The sequence below is a fragment of the Cygnus olor genome, chromosome 12 (genome assembly GCF_009769625.2).
Source record: "Cygnus olor isolate bCygOlo1 chromosome 12, bCygOlo1.pri.v2, whole genome shotgun sequence".
In the NCBI taxonomy this organism is placed as follows: domain Eukaryota; kingdom Metazoa; phylum Chordata; class Aves; order Anseriformes; family Anatidae; genus Cygnus; species Cygnus olor.
Genome location: NC_049180.1, coordinates 13,204,058 through 13,223,236, shown reverse-complemented (window position 1 = coordinate 13,223,236; position 19,179 = coordinate 13,204,058). Strand labels below are relative to the sequence as shown.

Sequence of the window (19,179 nt, the reverse complement as noted above, 5' to 3'; positions counted from 1 at the left end):
TGCCAGCCTTCCGAACGAAGGCTCAGTCTCCTGTCCGTCATGGCTAGCATCATTAAAGCAGCACGGAGAAGTCTCCGATTTCCATTTCATGGCTGGCGACTGGAGCCGTGCTCCTAACGAGTCGCGTGGAGCACCGCGCGGGGAAAGCTCGTCAGCCGGCGTGGGACAGGGGAAATTCACTGTGCTGTAGTGCGGTCGCGATGGGAGGTGTCTTGTGGGAACCTTAATAATCCGTTTTTTCTGCTTTAAACATGGATTTTCTGCAAGTGCCTGCTTTTCAGGCAGGGATTCAGCGGGATTTCAGGTCAGCGCTTATCAGAGGGAAACGCGGTTAGGTGATGCTCGGTGGCAGTCGTGGCTGGAGAACAGCTGCCTGAGTCCCTGTCTGCAGCAGGAATCGAAGGTCTCGTGGAAGTGGCAACGTGGCTTATTTCTCAGCTTCCAGGCAGCCATCTTCACTCCTGTTGTTTATACTTAGCCAGATCAAGTTGTTGCTTAAAGCAGAAGAAGCCAAAACACTGATTTATGGCACGGGTCCTCCCCACGTTTTGTGAAGTGAGCAAGGACAGCGTTGGGCCTGTCTCAAGAAATCCCAACACAGCATCAGACAGAAGTGTGGTGTGAGGCTTTTCCCTTTTCCCCACATGACGAGCCATCACCGAAAATCCTCCCGTCCCAGCCCACAGCAGTGCGTGGTATCCTCGACTAGCGTCGCGTCTGTTCTGGCTCGAGCAGGACTGAGGCTTGGGCTCTCCACATCAAACCCAATTCACGTGCTCTGAGGCTGCGTCGTTTCTCTGAGCAGCTCCCAGGTGAGACCTGCATAGGGAAGAAAAGCGTGCAACAAGCCCCAGGGCTTTGGCTCCCAGCCCTCCCCCAGGCATTTGGGAACTCTTCCAGCGTCCCGTGGCAGAAAGCTGTAGTCTGAGCTCCTTCTGTTGGGGAGAGAGCTGATGGAACTGAGACTCTTCTCGTGTGGCAGCTCTCCCCAAATACTTCCCTCCCTTGAGGCGTCCCAGTGAATTCCGTCGTGATGTTGTGATGCCTTTAAAGGTTGTTTAACAAATGTTGTCTTGTACCAACCCGAGGGTTCACAGGTTGAATACTTGCAGAAGACGATTTCTGAAAACTTTACAAGAATGCTGGAGAGCTCTGCCTGCCTTTGTGGTGCTACAGGAGCAGCAAACCTGGATTTCTCTTTCAGAGGAACTGGTGTGCTGTCTGAAAGGGCCCAGGACATGGAGATGGGTGAAGTCCTTCCTGTGGCTTACGGCTGGGTAACGGGGATAACTCCAGATAACACGGCAGCGTGCTGTTGCCATCCTGAAGTGCTCCTTGTTCTGCAGGGAGCTGGGCTTGGTCTGTGACCCTGGTGCTCTGCCTCGTTGGGCCACTGCTTTGGGGTTTGGGATGTGAGGAGGTCAGAGATTTGCCTTAACAAACAAAAACCCACCTCTGTGAATGTAATCCTGAGCCATCCAAGCAGAATAGTAAAAAGGAAGACCTTAAAATCAAGGGAAGAGAGTAACCCACAGCCCTTAGATACTCACGTGGTTGAGATCCTCTCTGTAACCTCAAAACGTTATTGTTTCAGGTTTAAGGCAGAGTATTTCATATGCTTTGATTGCTCTGTTCTTAAATTGGGCCAGAAGAGCCTTTCCGAACTGAACTTTTGTTCTCAGGAAGCACTTAAAAATAACCCCGAGGAGCCAGCCTGATATTGCAGTGCGCTACCTTGGGAGCCGCGCTGCTGGAAGCACTTCTGAGCAGCCCTTCTGGGGCTTGGCATGGCTTTCCTTCAGCTCTTTGCTGGCCTGGTGCACGCTCTGTCGTAGCATTAAAAGCCATAAAATGAGATGAGGCAGGAGGTCATCTCTGAAAGGTGGTGAAGCGATGGCTCGGCCCTAGGAACGCTGCCCACGGGTGACGTTTGGGCAGCGGGTGGAGAGCTGCTCGCTGCTGCACCTGCCGAGCTCCGTGCTTTGTTGTGCCCTGAGCAACGCCGCATCGACGTGGATCCCAGCCGCTGGTAATGCTGCTTTGGGTGTGCTTTGCACAGGCACAAACCCAGGGCTTTCACAGCGAGCTTCCTTCTGTGCATGCTGCTAACCCCGAGTCACCTGGAGAAGCGAGCTCGGCTGTTCCCCTGCTGCTCCTGCCTCTCTGGAAAGCGTTGGGGAGAGGGATGGTGCCGAGGGTCCCCTCCTCTCCACTTCATGGCCATGCTCAACAGCAAAGGTGGATGCTCTTCTTTTTCCTTTAGCGTGGAATTTGTTGTATTTGTTGTTTTTCACGTGTCAAACCAAGGCCACGCTAGCCGAATCTTAATTGAGTCTTTCCAAGGCACAGGAGCTGTTCCTCCAGCCTGGTCTCGTGCAGAAAGCTCTCGTTTTCCTAGAAGCAGGTTGTAACGCTCCATGGAGCGAGGTAGCCTTTGGTGCTGATAAAAGTCACGGACTTGGCCTGACGACATGAGCACGGTAGCTGGAAGGAGCGGCTGATTTTGTAGAAAAGCAAATAGGAGGCTTCTGTTAGAACCTTTTAGTGCTTGGATTGCGTGGCACATTGCTGGGATTTTGGCCACGGGAGTATTTATCTTGAAGTCTTAATGGTTTTGGCTGGGTGACAGAGCGATAGATTCCTTCTTGCCCTGGAAGGAGGTGTAGGATCAGTTGAGTCTTCCAGAAGAGCAGGAGGTTGGGAAGGCTTTCCATCGTGCCGCCACCAAAATGAAGAGTTCCCTTTGTCTGTAGCCTCTCAGTTTCCCTCTTATTGAGGGAAACACGGCTAAAAGTTGTTGGAATAGCCCATGCTCCCTGGAGAGATGCCCGTGGAGTGGAGGGGAGCCCTGCCCTGCCAGTCATGCTTGCGCTTGAATAGCCTGACATACCGCAAATTATTTCGTGTGATCAAGGGCTGTGTTTTTTTAAGGTGTTTAATTTTTACAAAACCTATTAGTGAACCTAAGCCAAATTTTTCTGAGCTGTGCAGCGAATTGCAAGTAATTTAAAGAGAGCCCCCAGTTGGATTGGGGACTAAATCACTGTGGGATTTCCCTTCTCCCATGAGGGGAAGCAGCTCTAGCTTGGATTTATCAGCATTATCTTTTTTTTTTTGGCTTTTTATGGAGGAGCTGGCCTCTCCAGTCACTCTTCAGGATATTTCAACGTAGTTGCTGCGAGAGGACGTCAGAGAGACTCTGGGGGTAAAACACCGTGTGTCCAGCGTGGCTTTCAGGTTCCAGATGTAGCTCTTGCACCCTAAGATTTACGGCACTCGATTCACCTCATTCATTCTCAAATTGTTTGCTTACAGCCCCACTCGCTGTTTCTAATGCTGCCTTTTGAAGGAGGGGTTGTCTCGGGAATGTGTCCGGCCGTTTAGGACGAGGAGTGTGCACCGCGTGTGATCGAAAGCTTGGTTTGTGCTCTTTTAACACAGTGATAATGGTAATGGGGTGGGCTAACTACGCACATTTTTAGGCTTTTCCTTTCTGAACTGGGCACTTGGTCTCGTGGCAGGCAGGGAACGCGATCACAAGGTTCTGATTTACCTTCCCTGGGGATTTCTGTGCTTCTCCAAAAGCCCTGTTTGTAAGGCCAGCCTTCCCTTGAGGTGTGCGTGCCGTGGCCAGCCCTGGCTGTGTAGCTCTTGTCCCGGTTTTATGCAGTCTCGGAGACACATTAAAACTTCAGCAGAGCACTAGAATGAGAGCATTCCCTGGAAAGCTGTGTCGTGCTCTGGGGAAGGACAGAATCGCCTTGGGAAGGCAGCTTCAGCAGCCCAGCTCAGAGCTGATGGGTGAAAACTGGGGAGAGATGCTTGTGTTAACATTTGGGGGTAGAACCGAGGCACGATCTGCTTTTGGCTTTCAGCACCGCATACAATTAACACGAATCAGGGCACATTTGGGGTCTAGGCAACTGATTTGACTCATGGAGACTAATTAAATTTAGGGGCAATAAGCTTCTAATGGCTGCCGGCCCCTCCTGCTTCGCCCTCTGGATGTTACCGTCCTCGGACAGACCGAGCTCTGAGTCGAGGCCCCCAGAGCTGGCGGCCGAAGTTGGGGAGAGGAATTGGTTCGGCTCCGTTTGGATCGACGGGACGAGGACGTGGTGAAGCCCTGGTGCAGGACGAGATGTCCCTCCTGGGGGCTGCCTGGAGGGGGTGAGCGCTCTGCACCTGTGGCACGCGGCTGCATAAATGAATTCAGATTAGATGACTGGGGAGGCTAATGGAAGGCATGCTTTAATGAACCCCGGCTAATTACTCTATTAAGTTCTTGATCAATACACAGGAGAGACCTCAAACTACTCGCAAATTTATTTTTTTAAAATCTGCTATATATATTTTAAACTTTCTGCATATAATCAGAACAACTGGAGATGCTCGGTCTGTAGAACTCCAGTTTGCCGGGGCTTTATGTATTTGGAGGCCATCAGTACTTGAAGCTGAAGCCTTAAACACTCCCAAAAACGTGAACTGTGAAAGCTAATCGGGCAGGCGCTGTTACGGGCTCGCTGTTCGCGCCTTCCCACGTGTGCGTGGACACGGGATTGGGGAGGATAACCCAGCAGCAGCAGCACCTCTTCGGGTTTTATTGCACGAATTCCTCGTGGTGCTCGGCTCTGCTCCCGCTGCGTGTGCTCAGCCCCTTGCAGCCCCAGGTCTTGGCCGGTGGCGGTGCTGGTGACAGCAGACGATGAGGGCACGCCGAGGCTTTGGGCACCGCTCCAAGGCTTCTCCCTTCCCGTGCTTCGAATGGTGGCACGGGGGTTTGGGAAGAAGCATGTTTCTTATTTAAAGAAGCGGTGGCATTAAGAGGAGCACTCTGTAAACAGGCACTGGGTTGTGCTGCCTTAGAAATGGCCACGAGCACCCAGGTCTTGCTGAAGATCCCAAACCCTCGCTGGGTCCCGCTGGATTCAGCAGCTGATCACTGAACAAAGAGATCCCGAGCCCCTGAGCTTTTCAGAATTGAGCCTGGCAGGCGGTTAGAGGTACGAACAGCCTTAAAGCTCTCTTGTTAGACCCCAAACATGTTTGTGAACTTGGAAGAAGCCCGCAGAGATGTCACCTGAAGCCAGTACGGTGAGGGAGCGGAGCACGGCTGGGTCCTGGACTTCTGCAGGGAGTTGGGGGAGACTGGAGGGGCGGAATCCCCCTCGTCCCCTCTGGCGGATAACCTAACCACCCTGCTGAAAACCACGAGCTCCTCATCTTCCATTTAGCGTTGTTGCTTTTGTGCCTGACTCATCTGCTTCGTTTCACGGTTTAAAAGAAAAAAATTCCCCGTTATGTCAGCAAGAGGCTGTCCGAGCGTGGCTGGAGGTGAAACAAGCCACCCGCAGGTCGAGGCGCTGGGTGATATCAACAGGTGAAACGCTCCCACTGCTGGTGGGTGTGCAAGGACAAGACCCAGCCTGAGCAGGGTCCAGTGGGAGACTGCTTTTATTCTTTTAAAATGGAAAACTAATAAATAATCCTCCTGCAGTTATCCCTCCTGTGCTCGCACGAGGCACGCCTGGCCCCGTGGCCACTTTGGGAAATGACCAGAGCAGCGAAGGGAGCGATCCCTTGTCATCTCCCTGTTGATCTGCGACAAAAACGTGGGCATCGAGTTCGGACAGGTCTTCGCAACCACTGAGGCTTTCTGCTTTCTGGTCGGTGCCCTTCTCACTCAGACCCCGTGCTGAAGGAGGAGTCCCTGCTGGGCTGGGCAACGTTATTAGGGGCTTGAAATGTGCTGCAAAAACCCTTTGGGAAGAGGCAAAGCCCGTCTGGGGTTTCAGTGGATGCCTGGCGAGGGTCCTGCTGCGTGCTCTGCTGTCAGCCCAGCGAACGTGGGGAAAAGGCCCTGGCCCTTTGGCCTTCGTAGGAGCAAAAGCGATGAGTTATTTTGCAGTAATAGCACAGGATTTTCATCATTTACTGCTTAATTTTGTGTAATTCCCTGGCCGATAACATAATTGGATTTTGAGCTTTCCCTCGGCCTCTTGGGTGCCTGAAACTAAAGCAGGTTGTCCCGTGACGGGCCGGCTCCTGGCGTTAAACCCGTCGCTGCAGGCGTTACTGAAGAGGTGGTGGCACAGCTGGCAGTCCCCAGCCCTGGGGTATCAGTGGCTGTGCTCAGAAACCTGCTTAATTAGGTGCTAAATTCGGATGTGCGGGCGTGTTGCTGTGCCAGGCTGGGTGCAAGTCGTTCAAAGCTGTGGCTGGGTGAAATCGAGGAACTTCGCAGCCGGCTGAGCAAAATACTGCTCTTGGTCTTGCCACAGCTTCGCCTTCTGCGGGGCTATTTTGGGCCAAACTCTAGGTGATTTGGCTCATTCGATGAAATATTTGCATGCCGTTTGTCCTCTGCTTCCGCAGGTTTGCGAGGAGCCTGCCGTGCCACGGCTCGCTGCCCTGCGGGCTAGTGGCTGAATGGGGATGGCCCCAAACCTTCAGCTTCTGGACCCTAAATCTGGTTCAGCTGCAGCTCCTGGAACTCGTCGTGGCACCCAACGTGCCCGCCCGGGGCTGGAGACCCCTGGGGGTGGCTGAAGGGGGCGAGGGCGCTCGCTTCGTGGAGGATCTGGTATAGCCATGGAGAGCCGCGCGGAGCTCACCGTCTGAGATGCGTCGAGCCTGTCACCTCTGGCTCTGCAATAACAACAGAAATTAAAAATACAGTAAATAAGGCCAAGCCTCGTAATACCGTTGCTCTCTGCTTTTTGATCGGTGTGGTTATTTTCTAATAACTCCAAGCAATCAGTCTTGGAGGCTCTGGATAAAATAAAAAATCTCAAAAAGCTGCGCTGCCTGCGAGGCTCGCGGGTGAGGGAGAGCAGCACTAAATTAGGTTTATTAGGCTTGGCAACGTCAGACCCCAAAACCTGAGCTGATGGGGCCTCTGATTCACGTGCAGCTCCCCAAGTATTTCGGTGTGTGAGGCAGCTCGAAGGGAGGGGACGTTGCAAGCTGTGCTTCCAGGTGCCTGAATTGCCCCTGGTGCCTTTTTTCCTTAATCCTGGTGCTGCCAGCGAGCAGGATGGGCCCGTTTAGGCTCCCTCTTCGTTATTTCCCCCACCTGGTGTGGCTCAGGTGGCTTCTTTGCTTTGCAGGTCTCGGAGCTAGTGTGTCCCCAAGTGGATGCTCCCGGCAGCAGGGCCAGCTCCGGGGCTCCTCGCTGACCACGGATGCTGATGGAGGCCCCACGGGATGAGGAATGCTTCCCTGTCCTCCCCAACCCCAACGGGAAGGCCGTCTGCTGTAATTTCCTGCTGACCTGTTCCTAATTAGCATGTAAATTCACTGCTCGGTGCTGGAGATTGGGCGTGCAGCAGGCTGGGAAATCCCCGGCATCTGTTGCAGCTCCAGCCCGCCTGCCTTGCCCCTGCTGCAGCGGGATGTCACCAGGCGGGGTAATTCCCCCGCTACCAAATGGCTCCTTCCTGCACTTAAAAAGGACCATTTTTATGGTGGGATTGGGACGCTTCTTGCCTCTTCCAGGGGGTCGTTTGGGGCGTTGTAGGCTCACGAAGCCGCTGTCGAAGGTTTCCCTGCGGGCTGCGCTCTCGGGGGCTTTGCAGTGGTTTGGGAAGGAACTTGGGTCTTCAGAGCAGTTTTAGGGGTGCCAGGGAGGTGAGGACATTAGCATAGTTTCCAGTGCTTGTCATCACTTCAAGTTTAGCTTTTCATTAAATGCTGATACACACGTATTTAGAAAGATGCTTTGTTCAACAAGCAGAGAGTTAATTCGGTGAAGGTACGGTCAGAGAGCGGGGCTGTGCCTTTGTCCTCGAGGCATCTCCTTATCCATCATCACTTGACATCTTACCTTTCCTCTTCAGCATCCCTGTGCCCCCGTCCCCTACCCCAAGGACAGCAGTGGTTGATCGAGTAACATATTGTCACAAGCTGCTTAAGGTTCAGTAAAATCCCGCTTGATTTTGGGGTCACAGCTTGTTTCTGGTGCCGGCAACTCAGAGAGATTTTCTATGCAACCTGAGCAAATTTAGAATGGAAAGGGTGAGGCAGGTAAGTGCTCAAAAGCCTGTTTTTCCTCAAACAGCTGAAGTTTGTTAGTTTTGTGGAGTTTGCTGTTAGTTTGAGCCGGTTTGGTTGCGGGCAGCACTGCTTCCTTGCATATTCATTGTAGGAGCCTGAGGATAGGGGAATACTTCTGAAAAGCCAGCATGAGTGGCTCTTAAACGCAGGAGAATTGTTGCAGGCTGTGCTTTGCTTTTTGAGCAGGTGGAAATCTCCCTTACAAGAATTAAACAAGAATTAAGGCACCTTGCTGCTGGCTGCCTGCCGCTGCGCAGAGCCCCAAAGCCGCGCGCTTTCCCTGCCTCCCCTGCAGGACGGCGCAAAGCCTCGCTCTGCTAATCCTATCCCGCCGAAACTTTAAAGAGAAGACGGGGGAGAAGGATCAAGCCTTCAGCTCAGATAACTGATGGGTTAACTCCCTTTTCCTTATCTCCAAGGGCAGTGAGAGCCGGCTGCTGGCTGAGCCCCACCTGGGTTCCCAAGACCTCGCTGGTTCCGCTGAGGCTTCCCACGGCACCTCCCAGAGATGCCTGGCTGGGTGTTTTGCGGGGTGTCCTAGTGCAGAAAGACTTATTGCCTCACCGGGGGTCGGGTCCACGCGGTGGTCTGTTCCGCTTTTAAAGCGGTGCGGAGGGAAATGGGCTCCCCCAGACGTCCCGTGCCACCCTGGGGAATTGCTGCCTCCGCCTCTGGAGGGGGATCGAGCAGCAGGGGAACTTGCTGGGCTGAGAAGAGCGGGGTTGGTGCCTGTCCCCCGAGGCTGGACAGATGTCCTTGCACCTTCCTGCAGAGCAAACCACAGCGAGTGGGTTTTGCAGAAGCGGTTTTTATTTGGGTAGCTGCAGAGCTCCCATCCGCCTGCTGCCAGGGGCTGTGCTTGGTGCGATCCTCGCTCGGCTCGTCCTTCAGCAGCGGGGATCAGCCAAGGACGGCTCGCTGGAAAGCGCGAGAGAGGGACATGTGTTTTAATAAGGCACTTTCTTCCCCGTGGAACAGCTTGGGTTTCTGGAGGCTGTGGTCTTTGAGCAGTTGGTTGCTTGAGGACGCAGACTTGTCACCGGGAGAGCAGTGCTCGCACTTCGAGAAGCGGCTTCGCGAGTTGAAATGGGCAGAAGCCTTATTTGTCTACAATTATTACTTGCAAATGTGTGAACCTGTGGGAAACTACTGCGCTAGTGCTTGTGGTGACACGCCGGGGAGCTTAGTCAGAGCAAAATAACCCTCCTCAAAGCAGGTCGGGCTTGGCGCGGGGGCTCTTGTGGTTGCTGCATGCCTCCAGCAACGCCGTGCTGGCCTGCAGAGCGCTAGGACTGCAAGCTGTGTGCTCTACATACAGCTACCAGTGTCGCTGGTAAGGAACAAATTACCATTTTTGCCTGTAGCTTTTGGTTTTGAGAACCACAGTACATCTTAGCACAGGAAGATGTGTTGGTGAAGGCTTCAGAATAAGGCCTGAAACTTCCTGAGATGAATCTGTAACTCACTACCTTTTATCGTCCGGTTTGCCTGCGGAATTGGCTGCTGCTCTGCCACAGCAGAATTATATTTATATATATTTATGTACGTGTCCATTTCTTTATATGGGAGCAGGGCAGTGGCAGCTCAGGTTGTCCCGTGTCACCTTCACCACCAGCGGCTGTTGTGAGCAGCTTCACATCTGGAAAGCAGCAAATGAGCGGCTCCCCCACCCCCAGAGGTTCTTTAGAAGCAGGGAGGGTGATTTTTATGGGTTTTGGGTTTATTCTTTGCTTGCACAGTCACCGGGTGCAGCTCATCATTCACAGGCTGTTCATTGTTGTAAAACTGCAGCTTGGGCTTTGATAAGCTTCGCCTGAATCGCTTTGCTTCAATGCACCCAAAAGGACCCCAAAAGCCTCATTCCGTGGGATCTTGTCATCTTGGCCTCTCAGTGTCAAGGCTAGTTTGTTACTTTGGTAGATTATCAGTTATAAAAATATCCTCAGGTGCCCTGGGTTGCCGCAGGGAATCTGGTAGATGCTACTTTACAGCTCCAGATGTAAACCTGAATTTACTGAATGCAATTTTGGGGGTTTCAGGAAGCCTGAAAATGCTGGTTTTTGGAACGCTTGCTCTGTGTGCGACAAAGTGAAAAATGCCTGAATGTGGCAGTTCTTAACTTGCTCTTAGACTTTTCTGTCGCTGCCTCTTGTTTCCGAGGGCACGCAGGATGGAGCTAACGTGGTGCTGTGCCCCCGGATTGCCTGAGCCGAGAGCCACGAGCTGCTCGTGCTGGTACTGAGCCTGGCACTCGCCACGAGCTGTGTTACTGCAAAATGCAGCTGGTGGTGGTGCACCAACAGAGAAAAGACCTGGCTCTCACCACACAGGGCAGCATCTCTTCCTTCCTGCAACATCTGAGCTCAAACACAGTTGATAAAAATCCCTGTACGATGGCTTTCTATTTATTGGGGGGAAACCCCGATGGTTGCATCTCAATGCCAAATAATCGCTGGAGAAATCGCGCTCTTGGGTTTCTTCTCCATCTGCTCCTGTTTTTCAGATGCCTCAAACTCTGCTCGTGTCACATTTGGGCTCGTACCCAAACGGTGCCAGCGGAGCTCTGGATGCTCATTTTCAGCATGCGTCTTGCTGAGGCTCAGTTTCCACCAAGAAGAGCAGCGTGTGCCTCGTGGCAGAGGCAGGAGCCGCCGCTGCTCTTGTGCCAGACACGAAGGCTCCTGCCTCGCAGAGCCTCGCCTGGGAACACCCAGATTCTTCCTGCTGATGTTTAATGCCTCTAGTGCCTCTGTTCCGGGTTTTTGCCTTGAGTTGTCACGGGACGATCGTATCTTCAGCCTCTTCTCTACTCCGCGTTATATGACAGGTGTACAAATGCCTGCATAAATTGCTTGATAAATTTGGGGGTATTTGTATGGAGGCTGGCACCCAGCAGCTAATTTCTCCCTGAGCAAGACCACCTGGTCTGGTCAAGGGGATCACAGGACGCCAAAAAAAGAAATAAAATAAGAACATATATATATTTATTTTTTGGCAGTGGTGTTGACCTGTGCGTAAAGCATTCCGATCTTACCTTGGTGTTGCAAAAGCTGCACTCCACCAGCACCTTTTTCCCTATCATTCAGATAGAAATCTGCTTGCAAGGGACTTAAATGCTCACATGGGGTAAAAAAACAAAAGGCACGTACGTGAGGGCAGTGCCATCGGGTTTTCCCCTGCATGCCCCCAGGAGCTTGCTGCTGCCTTTCTAACCGCGTCGTGTGCCTGTACCGCATCGATAAGAATAGATCAGAGTCAAAATGGCAAAGAGAAAACATGAGGGAAGGTGGTTTATAGGATCTTTGTTCTACTTCGGTATAAAGGGATTTCTTAAAAGTCCTCTTCGAAGTGTTATTTGCTAAGGAACATACCTTTATTCTGCCTGTTGGGTGGGATGACATGGTCTCGCTGTGTTCTGCAGCTGCCTGAGCTTTGTCATCAGCGTGCTGCGAGTACCCTTGAAAACTGGGGACTGTCTGCTGTGGATTTCCACGGGGGCAGAGATTTATAGCTTCATTTTCATCCTGCAGTCACACCTGGCCTTCAGGTGGTAGGAAAACATCGCTCTGATGTGCAGCTTCAGGGGGATTGATTAATAGTGAACAACTATCAATGACAGCAATCTACAGACCACCACTGCCGACCGGAGAGCGGTGTTTTGTGCCGAGTGACCTCTGCTACCTGCTACGGACTTGAACTCTGAGGTTCTCTTGGGTGAAACCAAAAAATCAAGGATTTGGCGTGGAGGATCATGCTGGATGGGGACAGGGTCACTGCTTTCCCCCCGTCCCTCCTTCCCCCGTTATTTCACTCGGTAGTTATTAGCAGAGGAGCTGGAGGTGTGCTCAGGCTTTTAATTGTGGCTTGTCTTTATTCATAGCTTTTTAAGTAGGAGTTATGGAAGCGGTAATTGGAAGGATTTGTGTGCAGGTGTCTGGCTCCCCGTGTACCAGTAAGGCGTCTTTCTACTAATGCTGCTTTCCAGAAAGCTCCTGAGCTCACTTAACATCCAGTACCAAGTACGTATTTTTTTTTTTTAAGCTTGCTCAGCTGTGTAAAACTAGTCAGCTGTAATTTCTTCGCTTGGCCTAAGGGAAGCTGATCTGGTTGCTTACCGTGGTATCATTTTAAATCCTCCGAATTACCATCGCAGCCAGCGTTTTCAAGCAAAGCACTTGGCTGAGCGGCTCTATCTATCTATATCGCTATTGAGCCGAACAGTTCGAGCTGAAAAACCCTCGTGCATTTGGGAAGGAGCTCTCAGAAACATGCAGTGCACTGAGGGCAGCTTCCTCCGGCAGAGGAGGAGGCAGCTCCGTGCCCCTGCCTTCCTTCTCCTGGGGACCGGTCAGCTTGAACCCCTACCAGCCCACGTGGGGAAGGGCAGAGCTGCAATAAAGCAGCCCCAAGTGCTTTATCAGAGGGATAAACCAAAGGAAGGCACTTTGGATCTGCAGCAAGGCTTTTGTTTGCATCTTCTGAAGGCGAGCAGAATTTTGATTTGCTGGTTTGCTGCTAGTCCCATGGAAACCTTGCCTTTGCGGTGTCTCGGAAGACTTATTCACGTTGGATTTCGTTGAACAAAATCCAAACGATTTTATCCGGGGTTAAAATAAACATTCAAGTTTGCTTTTCCTCCAGTAACACAAGGAAAACGTTATGATTCATCCGGGTTAAAGTTCTGCTGCCTCTGCACCCAGTGCCGCAATGGGCTTGTGCCGTTGAAGAAATGTTGCCCAGACAAAAAAAAATAAAATAAAAAAAAATAAAAAAGGAAACAAGTGCATGTAAATCAGGTTGGTTTACATCTAGACCCTTCAAACGACTCGTCGCTCGCATCCGCCTCTCCCGTGCGTTCCGCTCTCGGGTTCCTAAATAGCGCCGGGCACGATGAATCAGGCACGGGCTGGTGACTCACTGCCCTGCTGCTGCAGATGTCTCGAGCAGCCGTTTGTGGAGAGCTCCTTCCGTGCGAAACGCGGCTCCCCTGGGAGAAGCCACCAGACAGCGGCCGCCTGCATTCGGTGTGCTCGGTGCTGAAGGAGAGCCCGAGCGGTAAAACTCCCCGGCGGCTGCGGGGCTGGCTCCGAACTGCTACGTCAGGGCTGGGGTCTAGTACATCTCCGCCGAGCCTAATGCCAGCAGAATTCGTTTGGTAAATGCTCTCAGTGTTTATTTAATCCGGTGTTTCTTGCTTTGCAGTAAGACGCCGCGCTCTGCCTCTTGGCAGGCAGGCCTGAAGCAGTCCTGCCTTTTTCACCTCGGTGGAGGCGTTGACACCGCAGGTTTGCTGAAAATTTCCATCATCCCCTTGTGCACAAAGTCCAGGTGTGCGTTGCCAAAGTACAGCAAACACTAGGTAGTAGGGGGAAAAAAATAAAGTGTTGGCCGTGCCGCGTTGCATCAACCTCCAAGAATTAAAATCCCGATCTCCGCACGGCGCCGAGCGGCTCAGCACATCCGTAGGGTCCTGAGTCAGTGCGTGCCCGGCTCGCGTGGGTGCCGGCACCTCGGTGATGTTGGGCTGGCCGAGAGCAGGGAGCACCCCTAGCAAATTGTGAATCAGCTGGCCTCGCCTTGGCTTTCTGCTCCCCTCGTTTTTCTTTCTGTGGCTCTCAGGAGAGGAGAAGCAGACGCCAGGGAAATCAGTTTACCACCACGATTTGCGTCGCTCCCAGGCAGGTTGATTTAAATAAGCCAGAAGCCCAGATTTGAATAATTTCAGTCTTGCTTGAACGCTGTAGTAATCTTTCTAGAGTTTTCTAGTCTGGTTATGTTATTTTGGGGCTAATTTTAGCCTTCACTGCCAAGCTTGGTGTTTTTCTTGACTGAATTGATAAGCTCTGTAATTATTTAAATGCTCGCATCTTAACGTTTCTGTCTTTTAAATAACGTTTAAAAATGGTAAGGCATTATCTCCTGAATTGCTTCTCCATTCATCAAGCTGCTTTTGGATGGAAGTGGCGATTTAATTAAGCAGCAGAAGATGAGTATTGTTAAAGCAGACCCGAAATAAATACGGGTTCAGAGCAGTCGCTGCACGTGGGAAAACCTCTTCGACTTGTTAGAAGTCTAGCTGTCCTGGTCACGACCTTAAGATTTGCATAAATGATTTTTTTTTTTCTTTCTTAGATTAGAAAAAAAAAATAATAAGATTTTCAGTTCCTCCTCGGTGCCCTCAGGGTATGGCAGCGATGGAGAGCATGTTCTGCCCGCGTGGGTCCCCGGAGCAGAAGCCGAAGGCTCGCGGTGGCTCTGCGCTGCGTATCGCTGCCCTCAGCACCAGTAGCCCCCCGGGGCTCCCCAGAAAGTCCTGATCCTGCTCCCAGTCCTGCTCCTGCTGCCCCAGCAGCGTGCTTGCACCAGCACCCCGTGATCTGTAGGGCTGGTGTGTCGGCCCTGTTCCTGGCTCCGTCCCGTAGACGCTTGCTTTGGCTCCCTGACGTCAAGGCGAGGTCTCGGCTCTCCTTGCTGTGTGCACTCTGAATTTCTTGGGTTTCTTGGTGGGATGTGCTGGCGGTAGGCAGCTCTTTGTGGCCGAGGCCTCTCGTGGCTTGTCCCGGCCACTGCACAGCTCAGTGCTGCTTTCTGAAATCACCCTCTGAAGCACCAGGCAGCGTAGGGAGCAGGGGTTTTTTTTTGACACGCATCTGCCCGGCAGCACTCCTCGTTTGTGAGGGTCTCCAAGTGGAAGCAGGGCACCATGCGCCTCTGGGACTCCCCGAAGATATCCTGCAGGCTTCTGCGGGTGGAGGTGAGAGTCTCGCTGAAGGGATGCCGTGGGGAGTTGCCCCTCACCGCCGCCCCAGGCCTGTTTTTGCTTATTGCCACATTCCCAGAGGAGCGTATCAAAGCCTCTCTCTGCGGCTTTGGCCTCCGTAGTGAAACAGGACGTGCTGCTTTTCAGTAACCAGAAGGCTTTCTGCCGAGAAGATTCTTTGGGAGAGCTCGGGAATGAGTAACGGAGGAAGTCAGCTTTTTTTTCTGGCAGGGGCTGATCTCTTAAGGCGTTTTAAAATCCGAACTTCTGGCCCTTTGAAGTGGTGCCAAGGCAAGAACTGGTGTGCAGCATGGCTCTTCCCAGCTCCGTACAATACAGCGTGACAAACCTGAAAATATTTGACACGACAAATGCTTTGGGACATCCTACAAGCAGTTTTACACTGCTGTCACCGTGGCCTTGGGGAGCCTCAGGTCTCCGTTGGGTTTTCCTGGTAGGTGTGTGGCACCTAGAGCTTTTCTGGTGAGTGGGTATGAAAATGAACTACTGAAAATAGCTCCAAGGGGGGTCCCTTAGCTCGTCCCTCCCTCCTTCCGCACTGCAAGCTGCGACGAGAGGGGCTGGAGCCCTGGGCACCCCGGAGGGATCTCCACCAGGACAGCAGAGAGCTTCCCGAAGCCTTCCGAGTGGAATAGCTGGCAGGAGTTAAAATGAGCCGCGTCTGCTTCCCACCTGTTTGGGTGCTGTTTTATTTGGGGTCGGGGATGGAAGGCACGAGATGCTCCCTGCTCCGAGCAGGGGTCATGCCCCTGGGGATATAAATGGCAGCAGAGGTGGAAACATCGGTGGCACCTGGAGCTCAGCTAAAGCAGCGTGTGAAACCTGGCGTGAAATAACCCAGGTCTGTGGGAGCTGGGAGCTCGGTACCGGCGGTGCAGGTGTGCACAGTGCCGTGCTTCCTCCAAAAAGCTCCTTTAAAATTGTGAATGATCAAGGTTAGAGGCTTTTGCTGACATGGGTTTGGTTTTGGCACCGACATCTCTTGGCATTGCAGGGCATTTGGAGCGTAGCTTAACAAGTTTAACTCTTATTGCTCACTAAACATGTAATTAAGTTATGAAGCCTCCTCATCTGTTTGGAGCTCCGGTTATCTCCGGTTTAACTTCTTTATCACACATGACTCTTGCAGGATTGCAGGATGTGTGAAAATGGCTTACTGTAGCCATCTGCTCGTTGGCACGCGCTCCAGGAAGTTTCAGCAGGTTGGAAGCATGGGTGGCTGTGCGACGGTTTGTTTTTTCTGTTTTTTTTTCCTTTTTTTTTTTTTTTTAAACAAAAGCCGTGTTGATTCTTGCCCAGACTGCTGTATCTGCTCATGTTTCCCCAGGCTGTTCTGCAGAGTCGCTCCTGGCCCTTGCCTCGGCAGGGGAAGGTCTGCAGGAGGGTGGCTCCTCCGGATCTCTCCTCGCTCCCTGCGTTGCACGGGGCTCATGCTCTTTTCTGCCCCGATACCTGAGCACTAAATTGCTTTATTGTGAGCTGCCCGTCCCAGCGGGGCGCGTTGGCACAAAGGGACTGCTGGTACCCGGGGGAAGGACGCAGCCCCCAAGTCCTTTCCCTTGAGCAGCTCCATAGCCTCCGTGTTAGAAACCCCTGGGTCATCTACCGCATCTCGGCAGGTAGTGGTGACAAATGTTTGTTTGTGTAAGGTCAGAAAGGGGAAATTCAACACTGGCCGGACACCGTGAGCTGATTTCTACTGCATATCCATCCGTGCCATGCTCTGTAACAGGTTCCACGTGCTGCCCAGACTCCTGCCTGCCCTCTCCTTTGCAGGAAGGTGGCTGCCTTAATTGGCATCCTTTCCTAATTGATCCATTCAATCTTCTTGCAATCTGATCTTGAATTCAGGTGGAGAACACCTGGGTTGCTCGGTCCACAAGCAAGCTACCTCTTTATTTTGTTGGTTTGCTCGTGCTGGTTCTTGGTGGCTCCTGCTCCGGCCGGTCCCAGGCGAGTTGTCCTCGGTGCCCGCAGGCTGCCTGAGAGATGTCTGCTCCCTCCTTTCCAACGAGTGCTTGCAGCTCCAGCCCCAAAAGAACAGTGGAAATGGCTGCTGTCATCCCCTGCTCTGCAAAGGGGTTAAAACCTGGGGATGAAGGCACTCACTCCTGGCCTCAGGCTCTCCTGTTTGCATGAGCGAAGGAAAGGAAGGTCAGGTTGGTGATTAAAACGATCCGTGCGGAGTTCTCCCAAGACCTTGTTTCATCCTTGGTGGCCAGTTAGGGTTCTTACCTTGCTTATGACTTACAGTCTGGTGGTTCGGGGACTTGCTCAGGTAAGTCCATGGTACGGCTCCTTGAGCGAGCTGAGGCCAGGAGGATGGGGAAGGCGGTGCTGGTGATCTCGTCTTGTGGCAGGGCTTCACACCAGCCTTTGGAGTTCGGGGAGTTCATGGGGCTGTTGCTTGGGACTGCGTGCAAGGAAGTGCTTTTTCTGTCCTGAACTAAACTGCTGAAAAGCGAGAGCCTCAAGGAGCCCACAGGGGCACGTCCCTGCTGTGAAGCCAGCTTTTAATCCTTCAGTCAGGTGCAAGCGGAGTCCTCCCTCCGTACTCTGCATGACATCCTTCTCCCTGTCGGCTTCCTTTCCCAAAACGCCCCTGGGAGCGACGTGGTGCAGCTCCTGGTGCTGTCTGATCCTTACCTTTCCTTTATCCCCGTGGTTCCTGCTTCCCAGGCAGGTGTACTGTCTGCAGCCCTCCTTCGGGAGGGTTCCTGGGTGAGCACAGCCCATGGAGGGCAGCAGTGCTGGGGTGGCCGCTCCTCTTTCCCATCCTCGGACCCAGCCCTTCGGTTTGCAAGGCGCAGAAGATAAAGATGCTTTTTCTTTTGCTTCTCTTAAGCCAGGAGAAGGAGGTCATTCCTCCACCGAGCCTGTCCCTGCTGCGCCTACACGACAGGAGGCGAGGACCGAGGGCTGCCGGCTCCGTTGGGCGCTGCTGCGAGCTCGAGCGCTGAGCTGTGAATGTAGGCAGGGCTTGCTTAGGGTCCCGTTGAGCTTCTATTACTCTTCCCAGCAGCAATGGAAGAAATTAGGCTTGTTTTTTCAGAGCTGAGGTTTGCTGCAGAGCACGAGGAAGGCGGGTATTTTAATGTCTGGTATGTTAATGTCGTGCGTTTCAGGAAAAGCTTGCCTCAGCTTCCCAAGCTAGTGCAAACCAGTCTGTTATCTTCCTGGGCTCATCTTTCCAGGAAAAAAAAAAAAGTATGAATTTTCTATAGGTTTTAAGCAAGACTAATGAGGTTGGAGGATGCTGGAGTAACTGCAGCCAAGAGGTGGTTTGGGAAAGCGCTCCCTGGCCCTCCCAAGTCCTCCTGCTGGCCAGGCGGTGGATAAGCCCTGGCCACAACGGGCTAATTGCACTGCTGACGTACAGAATTTCATGAAGAAGCTGGCTTGGACTGAAACAGCAACGCCAGTTGAGGGTATTCTGGCTGCTTTTGAAATTTGCTTTGTCACCGAGCGATTAGGATGCGTGCAGAAAGTTAAGGCAGAATCGCCTCCTAAGTCCCGATAGCGTTGGCTTTGGGGAGATGCTTCTCTGAAATGGTGCAGTTTGGGTGTCATCCTAGTTTTTCTGTTGTGAGGACCAGTCCTGCAGTCTGAGGGTAACGAACAGGCATCTGTTAGTCTCGAAGACAAAGCCTGATATCCTGATTTTCAAGTTTATGATTACTCTGGGAGAGATGGTTTGGATGGTGGCATTCTGACCAAACCGTGATTAATTACAGTGAGCCTTCAGGTTATTTCTTTGTTTTAATTCTTAACTGGAGAGGTAATTTCTGCCACTTCCTGCTATACAAAGTAAGTGCTTTAGTTAATAATGGCTGTAATTAAGGGCTTGGAAGCCTTTCTGTGCTCCCTTTTTCCCATGACTTGTGTTTGCGCTCCCCGAAGCAGCGATGGTGGGAGCGCCCCGTGGCGAGCAAACGCCTGCTTTGGGGGGCTCCTGGGCTGCCCCAGCTTCAGGGCTGGTTCTGCCTTACATCCCTGGGGCCTTGAGCTCTCGGCAGCGGCTGGAAGAGGAGAAAGGTAGAAAGGTGACGAGTCAGGGCTGAAGGGATCAGCAGGAGGCAGGGCGCTGTCATCATCTCCCCCTGGAGCGCCGCCGTTTGCTCCCAAAGAGTTAGCCAGGCTGGCAAATCGAGACGAGCAAGGCTGCCTTTGTCCTTCAGTTGTGTGCACGAAGGTGGTTTTTTGTTTTAACTCCGTGGCCACCTTTTCCTACAGGTGCTTTGTCAGTTTGGGAAGCTGGGCTGAGCACAAGCTTGCCCGTTGCAGCTTTGTGGTGGCCGCGTAGGTGCTGCTACTCGTGCCATTTGTGTTCTGCAGGAGTGGGA

The 19,179-nt window shown here is 52.5% G+C and overlaps 1 protein-coding gene across 1 annotated transcript in view; it reads left to right on the top strand.

Moving 5' to 3' along the window:
- Positions 1 to 19,179, top strand: part of GLG1 (golgi glycoprotein 1) — a 70,203-nt gene that overhangs the window by 6,787 nt on the left and 44,237 nt on the right. The gene's annotated exons all lie outside the window — the stretch shown is intronic.